The 5,889-nt window shown below is 45.6% G+C and overlaps 1 long non-coding RNA gene across 1 annotated transcript; it reads right to left on the bottom strand.

Annotated features, from left to right (window-relative positions):
- Nucleotides 1-1,491: 1,491 nt before the first annotated feature.
- Nucleotides 1,492-2,315, bottom strand: LOC115253326 (uncharacterized). The gene is made up of 3 exons (XR_003891646.1): nucleotides 2,118-2,315; nucleotides 1,771-1,939; nucleotides 1,492-1,690 (listed from the first exon to the last, which is right to left on the bottom strand). It is a non-coding gene; the product is annotated as an uncharacterized lncRNA (long non-coding RNA).
- Between the last annotated feature and the right edge of the window lie 3,574 nt (nucleotides 2,316-5,889).

Raw genomic sequence — 5,889 nt, 5'->3', positions numbered from 1 at the left:
TTGTAACGGTAAACTGGGTTTTTCTGTTGAAGAAAATAAAAGAACAAACTTTGCTTTTCGTGGCTTTTTCTCTACTTCAGTGCAGCTCCGACTGTAACCGATGTTTTTCATTACCACCCCCACAGAATTACAGTATCTCCTTTGGGCAAAAGCTTTTTACTGTAGATGAATTCCCTGAAAAATGTTTATGGGCTCCTGATAACGACAACTGGAGTTAGGCAGCAGGTCTGGTAGCTGCCTCACAACTAGTGAAACAAATATGTTACAATTTGGAATCCCAAATCAAGAGATATTTAAGAAATAAAGCTGACATCGTCCTGCCAACCCTCAATGAGCTGCTCCTGCTGCACTGAAGCTACACTAATGCTAACCAAAATATTTTTTTCTTGCCGTCTTCAGCCAGATCCATTAGCCAGCACTGAGCACACACATAATTGGAGCTCATGCTTGGACGTACGTGCTTTCTGCTTTTGCTGCTGGCCATCCTGAAATGCATCATGGGATAGCTAGCTTGACCCCAATTCAAACGAGTCACTTATGCACAGGTGATACTTGGTAACATGTGCGTACTTAGAATCGGACCAGTACTTGAGTAACTGACGACGTCTCAGAAGTAGGCGAGAAGTTTGCCTATTAAGAAATCGCACTAGTCTGCGTTCATCCATTTACCCCCACATGCTAATTACTATCCAAACACACAAGAGAATCTGGGCACGTTGACTACAGGGTCCTGGCATCGATCCCATGACTTTGGTTTGGTTTCCCACGTGGCGACGCGGCCCATCATCCTCGTGTCATACCTCAATCCAGTTGCAGTCCCGGAGCTTCTCAAACAGCCTTATAAACGGCCGACTAGTAGCAGCCTGCAGCTGTTGTAGCGACAAGAAAAAAAAGGGTGGTAAACAAAAAAGAGTCACACCTTCTTTAGAAGGAAATTGGTGAGAGATGTTTTCGCCGAGGAAACCAAAGAGACGTTCACTGCCCAGCGGTAAAATATGCAAATCGCTTCCTGCTGCACAGTCGGCAGGAATCAGATAAAATTAAATAAATAAAGATAACAACACAGCTTGTGGGTGTTCATTATCACCGGCCCCTTGTGTAAGTCTTAAAGTTTTGTGCATTTTAAAACTAATCTGGCAGGTTGGGAGTCCGCGGTGGAAAGTGATGAGCTCCTCTACAGGAGGACGTAAGCCTGACATTTGGTGGAATAAGCTGCCAGATAGAGTCCTCGTGGAGAATCCCTTCCTGGGACTTAAGAAGTTTGAGACTAATACCCCGGCATATATTTCCCACATCCTGCCAGGATATCCTTATATAATACTGTACTTGTGCTACGCTCATCTTTTAGGAGAATTATATTTGTTTCTTTAAAGCCCCCCGCCCCCAAGTATCAGCGGCCTATCAGCAAAACTGTACTTGGAAAATGTCTGATCTAAAATACTAAAAAAAACCCAGTAAATGTGAGACTGTACATCAAAGTGACGAGTGAATTTTTACTTTAATCTTTGAGTGTGAGTGGTTTTTTCTCCTTCTCTGAGCGGGTTTGAAGAGACACCCTGAAAGGATTCCTGAACGATCCGGCCGATAAATGAAGGACGATTCGAACTCTCAGTGATCTTTCTGCCGGTCAGCACAGCCCACTGGGCGTTTTTCACAGGGGCGTCGACCAAAATAACGGCAATAGTGGAGGCTGTTGTGAGTGTGAGGACATAAAAAGAAAAGCTAGCTCACTTAGAAGGGTTAGCATGCAAACGGGCTGTGGCTAATTACCATTTGCATGTTGACGGTCTGAAGTGGTGCTTGACCCCTCGCAGGGAAAGACAACACCACCTCCCGGAATGATGACATCTGATGGGCGCAATGGATGGCATCCCTGAGGAGGAACGTTTTACCTCGATCGTTCGGAAGCACCAGGACCGATTCGAGCTGCATCTGCTGCCTGACATAAATTCAAGGGCAAAGAGAATGTTATTAGCTCTTAGAGTTAAAACAGCCGCTAATTGAGTCGGGATGTCTAGAACCAGCCCATTTAAAGGGCTTCAGCGGTGCTGTGACATTGATCATTTATTTTTGGTACAAATCAAACACTCTATAAAAGACTGACGTCATCTTCCCACCTGAAGAGTGAAGCCAACGCAGAAGTGCTTTTACTTGCAGTACCACCGAGATCCGCTTGGGGAAGAGTCCTAAAACCTCTGCATTCAATTCAGCAGCCTCAGTACCCACTTCCCAACAACCCAATCCCCATCCACCTCCGCTGGACTCAGATCAAGTCCTGAATCCTGAATCCCGCCTCCCTAAAGCTGCCTCCCCCATCTCGCTCATTGTTAAGTGTCCTTGGGTTGCTTAAAAGGTGCCCTACAAAAGCCATTACTGTTAATATTGTCGATTAAGAACTTTTCTTAACGTTAAGACATTGGAATCAAACATTAAGATCGTCTTCTTAAACAGCTGGCCACAGTGTTAAAGAAATAGAGCGCTTCATTTTGAAACGTCAAAGAAAAAACCCGTTTCCAAGCTTTAATAGCGACATAAACCCATCTCTGCCTTCATTGATTCCATCCCAGAATTGCTTCAGCGTGTTAGACATCCTGCCGACAACTTGGATGCTTCCAGGAAAGATTGTTTAATTTCCATGACAAACTAAGCACGTCTGCCATTTCAGCACCACAAGAACAGGATTTGTCTCCTTAATAACATTCCCCAGGTAACCACGGTAACAGAGGCAGATTCGATTGATAGAGACTCCCGTGGAGTTCATGTGGTGGCGGAACTTCAAATGGAATTTGCGTTTTATTTATAAAGTACGTGACAATATGTGCAAACTCAATTTAAAGGACTCTATTCTCACCATTACACTTCTTCCAGTCAGATCACCATGGCAACCTGGAGTGGAGGGAGATCTGCTTAAGAGGAAGTTCTCGTTTTTAAAGGTCCTGGTGAGTTTGGCTCCTCCTGTTCTCAAGAGTGTCTTCCATGACTGCATCCCCAAGCACTCCCAGTCCAGAGGTTCACCCTTGTACACATAAAGGATCTTAAATTTAAACTTCTGAGATTCCATCTGATGAATTCTATGAGCGGGAGAACCTTCTCATGGCAACAAAAAGGTTCTTGGTACATGCGGAGTGTCTCTAGGTTCTCCAGTTTCCTCCCATAGTTCAAACGCAGGCACAATAGGTTGAATGGAGGCTGTGAGCGTGTGCGTGCGTTTGCCATTAGCATTAGCCGCTAATGTGTGTAACAACCCTGACGCGGACAGAAGCTCTTCTTTGATTCTACCAGTCCGCTCCATCTTTTAAAACAACCCCACTGAAGTGAGCCGAATGCACCATTTCTTCCCCATTAAAGGGAGCGTCTCAGACCTACTTCCAGTTGGCCCATAAAGCTGAAATCTGCTGGATCAGGTAGAAAGTTTAAGAGCTCTGTGGTCAGCAGCTGCCCGTAAAAGCAGGCGTGTGATTAGCCCATCGCGCTAAAAGATATTACAATCTTGTATCATCAGCGACTTTCCACTGGCATTTGGTTGCCGCTTTATTCCTGATTAGCCGTGATGTATTTGTTTTAAACGCTTCATAACTTTCCATTATGACAACTAGTTCCTCTTGACTGAAGGTGTGGCCATTAGCCGTGAGGGTGGAACCTTTGAAGGTTCTGAAGTTTGAGCCTCCAAGTTGTTTGTAGCTGTAACCACCGCTGTTAGCGTTAGCCGCCGTGCCGGCGCCGCCGCCGAGTAAAGCTGAAGGACCCCTGACCAGGTGGAAACACCTGATTAGAGAAGAACGCTTACGTCCATCTGTCGGAACATTTGTGAGGAGACTTTGTCTCAATATTGTTCCTGGAGGAAAAAGATGAAGGAAAGCTGGAGACTTCCAGCTGGTTCTCCTGGGAACGCCAACCCTCTCCGGGAAGTAGGAAGAAAGACGTCAGTCACAAGGAAAACTTTGGTTTGATCAGAAGAAGGGATCGTTTTATTCCATCTCTGGATGTGTGTCTTGGTTTTTAAATGTCCCAGACTCACCTGCGTGAATGGAGCTCTTCTCAGTTTTCCTCCCCGTCGGAATTCGTTCAAACTATTATGGTATTTTGTCAGCATGCAGCATGTCCACGAATTTCCTCCTTATCGAGAGAAACTTTTTTTGGAGAATGAATGTAATTATCCGTCAGAGCTGTGCGAGTACGTTTGCTGTGGCTCGATAACGTTTGGTTTAGATGTGTGTGTGTGTGTGTGTGTGTGTGTCTGCAGAGCTGAGATTAAACTGGAGTTATCAGTGCAGGAATTGCCTTCTGCTTCCTCCTCCTTAATCAGACGCGTTTATCTGTCGGCTGTTGTTGGAGAAAGAAGTCCGCGTCTCCCCGGAAACCTGCCACTCCGCGCTAGCGTGAGACGACAACGCCTTTGTACACTTTAGCTTATTCATTGTCACATTATCGCCGCCGCTGAGTCCGTATCTGCGCCAGCCTCGCACAAACGTCTGTGGATGGGATGACATTTGGGATTATACGGGCAGATACGAAGGGAGCCGTCTGAATTCAGAACTTTTTAAGTTTCCCAGGAGGAAATGTTACGAATCACCCCAACGTTTCAATACTTCTGAACTAATAATAAACGCCTCAAATCAGTTTCCCTCTGGTGTGTAATAAGGTTACCACACATTCCGAAGCTTTCCATAGGTTGTTTGCTACAATTAGGAGCAATGATCTTTACTTTTAATGTAATTATCACTGACGCTACACTTTTCCCTTTCAGTAAATCAACACACATGGCATTAAGAATAGAGATTTAAAGAAAAAAAAACAAGAAAATGAGGGATTCAGAGAAAGGAGAAGATGGAAATTCCAGTTCTGAGGAGTCTTCATTTGTCTCAGTGGCTGTATATCTGATTGACACCCGTTCCAGGGTGCAGAACTCCTGAAACCATCCCCCTTGTATGAATAAGTTATGGCTTCTGCCTCCATGAACGCATCACGATGTGTTCATGCATCTCGTCTTTCCCCACCTCTGCTCTTTTATTGCCGCTGCGTTTTGCTGTTGTTGTTTTCTCCGCGGGAGCAAACGTGACCTCCCGCTGCGCCCGGCGGTCTCTCCGCCCTCGTATCAGCTGGAAACCAGCGGTGGTTCCATGAAGCCCGTTTGAATGAAACATGAAGCGCACGTGATTTCTGATGGATGGCGTGATGTGCGTGTTTCTGCCACCCGAGGGAAACAACCGCAGGCTTTCATGAACCATTAGACGTCGCTGTTGTTGCGAACAAAAGCCTCCCCGGTCGACTCCTTGCTCGACATTCATCGTGTATCCACACTCTTGTCAATATTTAATAAGTCAGCAGAGAAGAGACCTTCCCAGAGGACTGAGCTCAATGGGGGAAGGGGGGTGGGGGGGGTCCATGTTTGAGCTGATGCAGCCAGACACTCGCTAGTGCTGGATATTAATCTTAACCGGTTACACCGTCACCATCTTCAGTCAGGATAGAATGTGGACTTCGGAGATGCTTTTAGGAAGAAAAACAGAGGCGGCGTTGTGACAGAGAATCATCCTGAATGACTCTCAGACAGCCGCGACGGGCTCCTCTCATGGGTGCAGGTTTTAAGAGTCTGCTGTCGGAGCCTTGTCAACATAAAGTGCTGCTTTTCAGGTGCAAACATATCCTGAATTACCAACAAACATTTGTGCATGTAGTCCCTCCATCAAATGACATATAGCCCATAAAATAAAATAATTAAAAATATCTATTGAAACAAGCTCAACTTGATTAAATCTCAGGATTTGGGAGGTCAGGAAATGCTTGAAATCTCACTGCCTGTGTTGATAGATGTGAACGAACGCTAACTGTGGTGAAGTTTGTCCATTCAGGGCCACTGTAGCATCTGTGGTGCTACAGTGGCCCAGC

This window comes from Takifugu rubripes, chromosome 17, assembly GCF_901000725.2.
Source record: "Takifugu rubripes chromosome 17, fTakRub1.2, whole genome shotgun sequence".
NCBI classification, from domain to species: Eukaryota; Metazoa; Chordata; class Actinopteri; order Tetraodontiformes; family Tetraodontidae; genus Takifugu; species Takifugu rubripes.
This window is presented reverse-complemented; position numbering and strand designations above follow the sequence as displayed.